We start from the raw sequence: 13,183 nt of genomic DNA on the forward strand, positions 1-13,183 counted from the left end.
CCCCCCCCCCCCCAATAGCTCAGCTGTCTGCCTCAGTTTCCAGCCCCAGTCTACCTTAAGTAAACCCCAGCCTCAGTTCCTCAACTGGCTTCTCTGTAGTCCACTGGTTCTGGCAACTTTCACTCCCTACACTTTAACTCTCTCTCTCTCACCTGAACTTTCCCCCAAGTATCCCAGGTACCCCAAGCACACACATACACACTGTACCATCCAAGTTAGGAAATTATCTGTTTGTATCTGGACACACAGATGTGTGTGTATGTCATACACACACACACACATATATATGGCATTGTGTGCATGATATATGAATTAGTGACCTGTGTCTAACTTTTGGGGTGTATGTGCTTGATGTGTTTGAATTGGTGATAGGTATGCATGTGCCTAGGCTGGTTTGGATGTGTATGTGCCTGAGCTGGTAGTGTGTGTGTGTGTGTGTGTGTGTGTGTGTGTGTGTGTGTGTGTGTGTATGCACCTAATTGATTTGTGTGTTTGTATATGTGCAATTGTGTCACACCCTCCTGTCTAACAGCACAATATTGAGATCCTGAGAGTTGGCCTGGCCTCACAGGGCAACACAAGAAAAATAAGGGTTCCCCATGTTGTCCATTGCAGTCCATTATTACATCTCTATTAGTGTCAGTACCAATTATTATGCCATAAAACCTGAAGGTTTATATCCCTTCCAATACACTTATTACTGTAATTCCAGATATATGCATCATTACAAAATCTGTTCCTGGCCTCCATAATCCTTGTGACAGTGAGTTCCCTGGGCTAACTTATGTACTGTGTTAGAAAAGTATTTTGATTTAGCAGTTTTCTATTCAATTACATTCTGCATATCTTGGGATACATTCCAGATAGGAGAAGAAGGCAGAAGGAACTTTTACCCTTTTATTTGTAGGGAGGATTCTCAGGCAGCAGGCATCACGTGGTTCTGCTGCTTAACAAAAGGGGCCTCTCATGAGGTCCCTTCCAGCCCCTAATGTCTATGAAAAAGGGAACATTGTGATAATTTAAGGATTCTGGTTTTCTCTGTTTAAAAATCCAAAATTCTCCTAAAACACCCAAATTCTGCATTTTTCTGTGATTAAAATGAAACGCTTCTCTCTCTCTCTCTCTCTCTCTCTCTCTCTCTCTCTCTCTATATATATAGGTATCAGTTGAACACAATGTTTTATTGATATATTTACAATTTTAAAGCCATTTGGAAGTGGGCATGGAGCTGCAGCCTGGCCAGACCATCATGGGCAGGAGCCACCTCTGTGGCCCAGCAGGAAGGTGAAGCAGGACAGTGAGTCTTATTGCCACCATCACAACTGTGATGCCCACAGCAGCAGCACAAAAAGTAACGGACCATGGCGGGACTGTGCTGCCCGCACCTCTTCCTACTGCCAGCCGTTTGCATGCCAGGTAGCAGCTCTATCCTGCCTCCATGACTTGGCTGCTGCCACCCCAGCGCTACTCCCCTCAGGTCATGGCTCTGCCCCAGGCGGGATGTGGGGTGTGGGGGCAGCACGGGTAGCCTGAGGGGAGTGGCGCTGGTGGCTGAGCCATGGTGGCAGGGTACAGCCACGGCCCCTGCCTGAGATTGTGCCCACTGTTGGCGCAGAAATCTTAGGGGGCATGTACCTCCCGCCCATCCCCTCACACATCGCCTATACCCCCCACAGTAGACTTACCTGCAGGAAGCACTGGAAGCTGCTCTCCACCACACTGCCTGGCTGCCATGTGCATGTGTGCATGTGCACATGCACATGGTGCCTCCTGCCTGTGATCGGCTTTCTCCTGCCAGCTAGAACTCTGCCAGCCTGCAAGGGGAAACCTGTGGTTTCCCACATTTTTCTCCTTTAAAGGGGAAAATCTGCATTTTTCTGTGGCAAACAGAAAACCTGGTTCTCTGGTGATAAAACAAGAACCCTACATAGAGTCCAGAGCTACTGGGGCTCTTCTGAACCCTCAGAAATGTGGAAGGTTTGCAAGACAAGGCAGAATGGAGGCGAACTGGAAGAAGGGAAGGGGATGGAGCTGCTTTGTGGATCAGCTAACTTTCCAGATCTCAGATGTGGGGATGGTGGTGTTAGGTTGCAACAGTGACATAATTAGGGTGGCGAGCCTGGGGCAACTGCCAGGTCACAGACTTGGGGTATGGAGGCTGAAAGAAATCAGCAATTGTTGGCAGTCATGTGAGCAAGGTGGTGGCATGGTGGCAACCAGAAACTGGCCCTCTGCCTTGGGCACCCCATTGCTATGCCACTGGGCTGGAGTAATCTCTTTGAAGCAATGCCATTCTCTTTCATAATCTTTCTGCTCCTAGAGATCTACAGCTCCTGGAAAGGGCACGCAGGCAGAATTAGCCCTTCAAAAAACACAAAAGTGAATAAAAAGTAACATAAGTAACTGAAATAACACCAAAAGACACTTTCCTGAAACAAAGCATTTTCAAACAGTGAAACAGTATAACTTTCTATCAGCATGTAACAGGGGCTGGAGCCAAGCCACTGCTATACCCTTGCAGATCCAGATGCTCTGGCAGGAAACTTACCCATATGAATCTGTATGAATGGCATGCCCTTAGTGTGCCAGAGAAAAGGGCTCAGGAAAAACCTGGGAACCAGGCAGGTCCCAGGAGCATAAGAACACTTGCCCTGGGGAGCTTGCACAGATTGGCCTAGAAGGAAGACCGGGCAGTTTAAAGGAGGATGCCAAAAAAAGGCACGGCATTCTGCATCTCGCAGAGCAGGGACTGCTCAGTGGGACAGGGAGCCAGGAAGACCAGTGGAGACAAACGCCCAGGCATCTGAACCCTCACGAGTCATCGAGACCCAGGCGAGCCACAAGCGAGGATCATCTCCACCCACCCAGAGATAAATAACTACAGACAGTGGGGTAGTGTGGATTGTCCCAGCAAGCCCCTAGAGCCAGGACCAAGTGGGGGATACCCTGTGGGACAGTTGGCAAGGACTGACTGGGAAGAGGGAGTGTATGGACTGCCAAGAAGAGCAGAACCTAGAGGGAAACTGAGGCAGTCAGAGCAAAGAAGGGATTTGTATGGCACACAGGGGAGAAGAAAAGCAGGGCTTAAACTGGATGTTGACAGCCTAATTGAGCCATCAAACTGTGAAAGAAACAAAAGTGATCAAACCATTTTTTGTTAGTTAAGGAATTAGGAGTCCAGGAACAAGAAATTCCCCTTTTGATGTATTGTCCCTGGGTAAATGAGGGACAGCTGGGGAGAAGGATACCCCTAGTGTTTGACTTATGGCTAAACAGGGGCTTATACCCTGCACCTTTTAAATGATGCAGTCTGTAAGGCCTGAAGTAAGGCTACAAGAGACAAGAAAACATGGATCCAGGAATAATTACAGAAACTTTGAGTATCACAAAGGAAGACATAAAGATGATGACAAAATGAGAGAGAGGGAGAGGGAGAGAGAGAGAAGACAAGGCTGTTCAAGTGTAATCCAATTAGCTAAACCAAAGAGGGATTTGGCCAGAGGAAATGGTTGTCAAGGAGCTGCAGAGCAAAGAACTCAGTTGAGCTCTAGAAGAGACTTTACTTGGCATCTCCAGACCAACCGAGAGTAGCGACCAACAGCCTGAAAGAAAAGGAGCATGGTGTAGGGGAGCTGGAGCCTTGCAGAAGACCAGTGACCCTTCCAGACTGACCTCTGCTCAGAGAATCATCCATCCTCCCAAGTATCATTGTATTACCAAGGCGTGGCAGAAAAGTGGGGAGGATGAGGTCGAGGTAATTCCAACGTGGCAGTGGGACATAAGGGCACACACACTCACACAGCAGTTTTAACTATGCAGTATCCAACAAACTAATTAGTTCCCTCTGTTTTACATTTATTCTAGTATCGTTAGATAGAAATGGGTCTGAAGCAAAATCCCAGCGCTGAGAGGGGATCTGGTGGCTGTCTGTAAACTTACCGGGGGGACCTGAGGGGAATGGGAGAGTCCCTGTTCCCCCAGGCACTACCAGCAGTAACTAGGAATAATGGCCACAAGTTGATTGAGAGTTGGTTCAGACTAGACATCAGGAGGCACTACTTCACAGTCAGGGTGGCTAGGATCTGGAACCAACTTCCAAGGGAAGTGGTGCTCGCTTCTACCCTGGGGGTCTTCAAAAGGAGGCTAGATAATCACCTAGCTGGGGTTGTTTGACCCCAGCATCCTTTCCTGCCCATGGCAGGGGGTAGGACTTGATGATCTGCTCAGGTCCCTTCCGACCCTACCAACTATGCAACTATATGCCATAATTTGTGAGGTGTTTACATTTTAAAGCAGATTCTGGATTCAGGGTTTTCAAACAATCCATGGATGAAATTCTAGTTCCATTTAAATCAACTGGATTTTTTAGTTCACCCAGTGTCTTTATAGAGAGTCAAACAAAAACGTGGGATGATCTAAACTCTTAGACGGTGAGTTTTGTGATCTGATTTCAACTCATTTATTAACAAGACAGACTAAACTACAGGGAAAGGTAACGTTTTTATGAAAGGAAAATAAAAGGTGTTAATTTCACTATGAAGCTATTATGCACACAACGGTCTTTTCATCGAGCGCTCTACCAATTGTGCCATGTGCAGTAGTCAATGAGAGTTTTGTAGGTGGAATGACTGATCGCAAGGAGGGATCAGGCCCTTAGAGGTATATTTTCATCATTATGTCAGGAGATTTACGTGTATAACTACGTAACTCAGGATGAAACAATTGCCTCTAAGGCAAAACACATGAGCTCATGTAATGAATTTATCATCATAACAGCAATTTGGATTTCTACAGAGCCTTTGATCCTAGGATCTCAAAGTATTTAACACACATGAATTAATTGATCGTCAAAATACTCCTGTGAGGTAGGCTTGCATTATGGACAGGCAGACATGTATAATGGAGAGATGCTAACAGCTAACTTCCCATTATATGGCTCTTTTTACTAGCCTCTTAGCTTTGCCAAAACTAAGCCAATACAAAAAAAAAATCACATGCACCATCTTGTCCTAGGATGAGATCTTTCTAGAAAGGTTGTAGCCAACTGGTTAAGCTAAGGAAGCTAAATGGGGAGCTTGTGACTGTAGCCCTGAACGAATTCATGCATACAGCCTTGTAGTTCCGAAGAAATGGAGAGAGAAATTACCATTTGATTTGAACTCTTCTAGTTGTCACAACCCAAAGTTGTGGTTTTTTGTTTGTGTGTGCTTCGGTACCGCCAAATTATGTTCCCGCTAAATTGCAGCTCCTTTGCACGGTGGAGTGTTCTGCTGCAACAAGAGAACCCGCGTGCAGAAAAGTATTTCCCACCAGTTTGTAGCCTTCTTTGCATGGTGCATTTCTTTTGCATCCTGGAGATGCACGGTGCAAAGGAGTTCCCGCCATTTGTATTGAGATTCGTGCCACATTATTGGCCAGTTCTAAATTATGCACACGTGGCGGCTAGCAATTGGCTTGCTAGCCGTATAAAGAGCTTGAGTGGTTTCCGCCCAAGTTGAAGAACTCCGAGGAGAACCCCCGCAAGGGAGGACTCCACGAACACCAGGAGAGGGAGAGAGAAAGCAAATTGGAGTTTGGGGGAAAGAGCGTGAAGATCTCTAAGCGCTGCTGATCCCTTCAAACCCAACGCGTCTCCGTTAAGAAGGCAATAGAGGCTTAATTACTGAACCGAACCCGCGGAGCCTTAACAACTCCGGGGCCCAATTACCGAACGGCCTCTAGCCTCTCCCCATTGCCGAGCGCAATTCTAGACGTATCCCTATCCTATATGCCCAATTTTCGAACCCACGGAGTCTTAACAGCTCTGGGGGACCTGGGAACCGAACAGAACCCACGGAGATTCAGCCACTCCGTGAGGAAAGAATTGCCGAACCCGCGGAGCCTAAACCACTCCGGGGTCAAAGAACTGAGTTTGTCAGAGTCCTCCAACGAGGATTTAAGCAGAGCTGTGCCTGGAAAGCTGTCCAGCATACACCGCGACCACCTTGGGTGTAAGTAAATAATCTTTTCAATCAACCATTACGCCTCCGTAACTGATTCTAGCTCGTGCATACCTTACCGCCCCGCGGTTTTCTCCGGCCCCACGTGCCCGGGCTGCTGGCCACAGCCTGCGTGCACAAAGACGGGCCCGGCTCGCACATGGCAAGGATGGGATTGGGAGCCAGCCCGCACACTAGTTAAAATAGACCTGTTGGAGAGGAGTCCAAGAAGCCCTGCAGATGACACTGCTATTATAAATGGAAGCACTGGTGTGCCAGGACTGCTTTTAGCTTTGTACATAAAGAGAAACAGTTGAAGATCGCTTACTGACATTTTCACAGAGTCACTTTACAAAACAACTACTTAGTGAGCAGTACAGAAGGGGCTTGCATTGGCCTTAAGCACTGAGGGGAACACCACCTTTAACACACAGATAGCCAAAGAGGGATGAAGGCATCAGCTTTGACTACCTGCCTAAACAAAGGAAGGAAACAGAACTGGAACATCTCCAACACATAACTTTAAACTCCTGCATGGGAGACACCAGACCGAGAGTCCACGTGTGTAGGAGAAAACGACTACTTCCTCCCTGAAGCAGGTGCGGGCAGAGCATGGGTGGAATTTTGCATATTGGCCAGTAGTTTATTAGGGGAGGTCTCTGCCAGTGCTAAATTACTACCACACCCAGGATCAAGGAGGAACATGGGGAGGAGGTGGGAAACTGTGACTCAGACAGATCTGTCTCAGAGGCACAGTGCCTACAGGGTCTACTCTTGGCTTGGTGAAACTTATGCAATACTTGGCTCAGAGCGATGCCTACAATCAAGATGTAGCTCTGAAGATGACATAGAAGTCAAATTAAAATGAACAATGGCCACTTCTATTTTGAGTCCATCTAGCATTTTTTATGTCCTTTAAATTCTCATAAATGGCCTCCCATCACGGGGATAAAGAATTATCTTCATTCTACAATTGGAGAGCTTGGGGACAAATGGACAGACAGACCTGCCTGTGGCAGGGCTCAGCACTGTGTCAGATAATAAACTCAACCTTCTCTGAAGCAGGATCTAAACAAAGGCCTGTCCAACAGGTGTCCCAGCGAAGAATGCTCTACTACAATGCTCTCATCTGAAGGTTGTAGGAATCAGTTAGTTATTTTTTGTTTGACAGTTTGCAGATGAAAAAATGACATAAGGCTAAATATTACAGCAGATAAATAACATTGGCTGTATGGCAATCCAGGCTTTGATTATGGTCACACTCTAGACCTTGCCAAGTGGCTTTTTCCTTTCTTAAGGTTACCTTAGTATTTGCAGGTAATTGCTGTCCTTGTTTTCAATGGATTTATACCCATGTAATAGAGCACGGTTTGGCCCACTATGACTCATCAGTATTAGAATAATGCTGATGGGGAGGAGGGCTGGCCTCAGAGGCATTTTAGGGTCTAGCTAGAGAAAAGTTGATAGAAATGGGCTCTAAGTGACTTTAACATGCTTTCCAAAAGCCACTGAACTTTTCATGTGAATTTTTCACTCTTTTATATAAAAAGTATTGTACTGACATACAATACAGTGTACTATACTGTACTATATTGTATAGTGTATACAGTACGCTGTACTATATTGTACTGACATACAATACAGTGAAGTACAAAGGACACTCTTTTACATATGCATCAAATCTTCATTATAATGCTCCAGAGACCCAAGTACATATGGAAAGGATCCCACATGCAGCAATGGGCAGCAATCTTTTATTGTAAATTATTCTGTGAGCTATGCTTTGAACACAGTCTCAAACTTAGGCAGACTTAGGCTGACACTGCAGGAGAAATGCCTTGAGTTTTGATCTATGCAAACTAACTTATTGAAGCAAGTAGTAGGAAGGATTATTCAGTATAAGCAGCATTGTTTGTTGTGTTAAACCATATCAGTAAAATAATTTAGTTCAGAGGTGGGTAAAATACAGCCTGTGGGCCATACCCAACCTGCTAATTGATCCTATTTGGCCCGCTGGCCACTTCTGGGAGCCTGAGGAAGGAGGATGGCATCCCGCACTGCTCTGCTCTGCCAAAGCCAGGGCTGCGCCAGGCTGCGCAGTGTGCAGACTCCTCCACCCCCTCCTCCGCATCCATCCTCCCTTGCCCAGCTTCCTATTGGCACTTGATATATTGTGAATTCAGCAACAACACTCTGCACACTCCTGTGTTGAACTACAGTTATTTATTATAACTCTCTGGAAATCATATCCAGGGTGGATCTTAACAATTGCCCTCAGTATATGTATGCAGAACTTATACTTGCTCTGCCTCTGACTTCACCCAGTCCAGTCCTGGTGAGTGAGAAGAGCCAAGAAAGCCTCTGGCTCCTCATGGCAGAGAACATGGAGTGCCCAGTGCTGCAAAACTGCCACAAGCAAACTGAACCCTGCAGTGCTGAAAATGAGGACTTTGGCCTTAAAAGTACAGTGCAAGGAAAACACAATAAGACACAATGCACCTTCCCCCTAGACAGACTAGTCAGCTAACCATTTGGAGGGACTCTGCTTCCACTGCGGTCTTCCCATAGATACAGACTCAGTTCAGCAGATGATGGCCCTGTCAGCCTATCTGGAGGCTATCTAGCAATGCTTCCTTCTGAGGGTGATGGAAAAGGGTCTGCATTGGTGGAAACAGGTAGGCACTTCCCCAGTGAATCCATGTCTGTCGGTGGTGGATTGATGCTTGGAGATTGCTCAGGTGTAGGGTTATCAGGAGGAGAACACCCACGCAGCTGGTCCATATGACATCTCCAGACTTGTCCGTCATCAGTCTGGACTGTATATGATATGGGTCCTGTGGTGCTTACAATTTTAGATTGAACCCACCATGGGCCTGTCCCTTAGGTCCGAGCAAACACAGTCTTTTGTGGAACGAAAAAACGTAAGGTACCAGATGCCAATGTGGAGTCCAACCCCTTTTCTTTCCTGAACTGCATCTCTCGCAAGGTCTGGGTTAACATGGTCAAGGCATGTCCTGAGACGATGACCCATAAGAAGCTCTGATGGGTTCTGTTGTAGGGCAAGGAATTACATGTTGAGCAAACAGAAATCTGGCCAGTTTGGTAGGCCAGTCTCCTGCAACAATCCTTTTCAGTGCATCTTTTGTAGTCTGCACCATTCACTCAGCTTCCCATTGGCCTGTGGCCTGTAAGGTGCAATGGTAACAGTTCGAATGAGATGCAGCTGGCCAAATCTTGGAACTCTGCTGAGGTGAATGCACTGCCATTATCAGTAATGATAGTGTCAGGCACCCCATGGGTTGCAAACAGCTGATGGAGAGCTGTTAGAGTGGCAGCTGATGTAAGAAATGAGACTGTAATCATTTCAAGCTATTTTGAGTGTGAGTCAACAATTAAGAAGTTCTTACCTTGAAAAGGGCCAGCAAAATCAATGTGGATGTGTGACCAGGGTTCCTATGTCATTTCCCAAGGGAATACTGGTGCCTTCGGTGGATTATGATGGGTTGCTTGACAAATGCTGCACTCCCTCACAACCCTTTCTATGTCACTGTCCATACCTGGCCATCATACATAACTTCTAGCTAGTGCTTTCATCCTCACAATGCCTGGGTGTGCTGCATGCAGTGTTGTCAGTATGATTTGGTGTCCTGCTTCTGGAATTATGACACAATTTCCCCACAAAAGGCAACCGTTGTGGGCAGACAGTTCATGCTGATGTGATGAAAATGGCCTGAATTCCTCAGCCAATTTGTCTGCAGGCCAGCCCCTCCACACCCAGTTGAGGACACAGGCAAGGATAGGGTCTTTTGCAGTCATCCTTGCTATCTGATCAGCCTGAAGAGGGGCTTCTGGCATGGATTCCAGCATGAGGACTTCTGCTGGCGGAGTAGCACAGTCAGGTATTTGTAGTGGCAGGCTGCTCAATGCATCAGCATTTGCAATCATTTTCCCAGGTTTGTACACGAGTGTATAGTCATGTACATTTAGCATGATGCTCCAGTGTTGCATATGGGGAGACAAAATAGGAGGAGTTGGTTTGTCCATAGTAAAAATTTCAAGAAGGGGTTTGTGGTCTATTTGGATTTTGAATTTGCAACCATAAACGTAATTGTGAATTTTTTAAACTCCTGCAATGATCGCCAATGCTTCTTTATCAATCTGTGCGTAGTTCCTCTCTGTTGAAGTCATTGTTCTTGAGTAAAAAGCAACGGGTGCATCTGTGCCATCAGGCAACGTGCAACTGAGGACAGCACCAACACCAAACGGTGAGGCATCGCAAGTAATGGACAGTGACTTCTGCTCATCATAGTAAAAAAGGACAGAGTCTGAGGTCAGCAACTTCTTGATGTCCTGGAAGGCTTTGTTGTGCTGGCAAGTCCACTTCCACTGAGCTCCTTTATCCAGTAAGCGATGAAGGGGCTCTCCTATGGTGGCTTTGTTTTTCAAGTAGATGTGATAAAAAAGTTGAGAAGTCCTAAGAATGCTTGAAGATCTTGTCTGCATTTTGGTATAGGGGCATCATGTATTGCCTTTACCTTGTCTTCAACTAGGTGAATGCCAGAAGCATCAATTTGATATCCCAGAAAGTTGATATTGGAAAGTCCCAGTTGACATTCCTCTCTTTTTACTCCAAGATCTTGATACTGGAGTAAAAAATTTGAGGTCACTTTTTTACACTTTTTATCAAGAGTAAAAAGATCAAGTGGATCTTTTACTCTTGATCTTGATACCTGCTTTATCGAATCTCTGTAAAACTCTTCTGAGTCTCAGCGAGTTTCTCTCTAGACGGCCCCATGATCAACACATCATCAAAGTATGGAACAACCCCAGGAATTCCTGCTAGCATTTTCTCCACAAACTGCTGGAAAATTCCTGGTGCCACAGAAATTCCAGACTGGAAGCACTTGACACTGAGCGCTCCCCGGTGTGTAATTATTGTTTGGGCCTCAGCAGCCTTGTCATCCACTATCAATTGTGAATAGGCTTGAGCGAGGTCAAGCTTGGCAAAAACCTTCTCTCTTGCAAGAACAGATAGTAACTGGTTAATGGCAGGCACTGAGGATGGGTCCCGCTGGAGGGGCTTTTTAACACACTAGGTTTTAAAACAGGAACAGTTGGTGTGGCCCAGCTTACATGTATGATTGGCTCGAGGACCCCTTGCATGATAAGCCGATCTTATTCTGCATCAATTTTCAGTTCAATTTTCAGTGCAAAAAGTACATTCTGAGCCTTCATAAAGATAGGGGCTATCACATGATCCATTTGGAACGTCACAGGTGGACCAGAGTAAGTTCCTAATTCCTTGGAGAATACCTGGGGAAACTCCTTTGTACACCTTTCCGTGCAGAGACTGTGTACGCCTTGAATACTGATTCCCAATGGTGAGAACTAATTTCTCCCAGGAAAACTTTTGTGGGAACCCTTCGTGACAAGGAGGGGTAGACAGTGTCTAACAGATCCATACTGGACATCTACACTGCAGCTATCCAGTTTCCACAATCTGTCCACTGTAGTCACGCAAATGACACTCAGGTTTCACTAACTTGGGGAGAGGGTGCCGAAACAACTGGAAGAATGTGTTTTCATCTATGAGGGATACTCCTGAACCCAAGTCCACTTCCATTTTGCACTTCTTTCCATTTATTACTACAGTGGCAAGCATCTCAGAACCTTGAGGTTCAACAACATCAACATTTCGAATCAAATATAGTTTTTGTACCTCACGTTCTGGGGAGGACTCTAATCTGTGAGTGGTTTGGGAGTGAATACATTTGCCACAGTCTTTTTGTCTCCTGGAACTGGTCGTCAAGCAGCAAACCCTCTCTATGTGATCCTTCTTCTTGCAGGCATGACCCTCTGCATTCCCTGCACTCCTTCCATCTATGTTGGCCGCCACAACTCAAACATGTCTGTGGATTAATTGGCTTACGTGGTGCTGTTGGTGAGGGCATAGTTCATTCAATTTTCTGGTGATGATCTGATTCTTGATCTTTTTGGAGTAAGTGGACATTGCTGGAGAATGCCTGGCAAATTTCTCTCACATTATGGGATGCTGCTTCAGCTGCCAAGGCTTTTTCTTGTGCAGTAGCCAAGATCAAATTTGGTTCAGAGAGCAGGCAATGTTGGACTGCTTCATCTTGAACCCCACAGATAAGACGGTTGTGAAGCAGGCCATCTAGGAGATCACCGAACTCACAAAATTCTCCAAGGCAATGGAGCTCAGCCAGGTAATCTGCTATGCCTTCGTTGGTCTTTTGGTCCCTTTAAAAAAAGTGAAAACTCTGTAGGGTAACAGATGGCCTTGGGCAAAAATGTGCCTTTAGAAGAGCAATTAAGTTCAGCATAAGACTTAGTGGTTGGTAAGGCAGGTGCTGTGATGGAACAAACAATGGCAAATGTTTTTGCACCACAGACTGTCAGGAGGATTGCATGCTTCTGTTGTGGGTTTTCCACTTCGTTGGCTTCCAAGTAATAGGATACCTTTTTCACATAAGAGTCCCAAGAAGCTAACTGGCTCACATCAAATTCTTCTATATGCCCAAAGCAGCCATTCTAACTAACATCCACCATAATAGAGAGAAAAGAAGAAGAAGAAAAAAACTTCCCTCTGATCACAAAACACAGCCTGGTCTCAAAATGTCGTCCCACAATCTAGGGTTGACTTTTCACCAAAGGATCCCATCCTCGTCACCAGGTGATATGTTGTGAGTTCAGCAACAACATTCTGGACACTGCTGTGTTGAACTAATAGTTATTTATTATTATAACTAGCCAGTTGCTCATCAAGAATGACTCGGGGGGGCTGGGATACAGTGCCGCCACCTGGTTTCATCAAGATTAGACCCTGGCTATCACAGGCTACATATCAAATCAAGTTGATCAACCCTTTAAAAAATGGATCAATCTCCCTTTTAATACCAGTTAGGTTCCTTGCTCTCATTTATCCCATGAAAAACTTTTTCCAGAACTTTGCCATTCAAGTGATTAGAAACCATCCTCTGATTTCCAGCCTAAACTAACTCATGCCCAGTTATAACTACTTGTTCCTTTGCCAACGTTATTCTTTTGGCTTAAATACCAATTCTCCCTCCATAGAGCTTCTTCTGATGTATTTATAGAAGGAAACCATATCCCTTCTCCAGAGTTCTCTCCTTTAGGGATCAAATCACTCTCTACTTTACAAGGCTAAATGAGCCACACTCTTT

The 13,183-nt window shown here is 45.7% G+C and overlaps 1 pseudogene; it reads right to left on the reverse strand.

Annotated features, from left to right (window-relative positions):
- Positions 1-9,542: 9,542 nt before the first annotated feature.
- LOC106722083 lies at positions 9,543-12,973 on the reverse strand (annotated as a pseudogene).
- Between the last annotated feature and the right edge of the window lie 210 nt (positions 12,974-13,183).

Source organism: Alligator sinensis, unplaced genomic scaffold, assembly GCF_000455745.1.
Source record: "Alligator sinensis unplaced genomic scaffold, ASM45574v1 scaffold678_1, whole genome shotgun sequence".
Classification (NCBI taxonomy): Eukaryota; Metazoa; Chordata; order Crocodylia; family Alligatoridae; genus Alligator; species Alligator sinensis.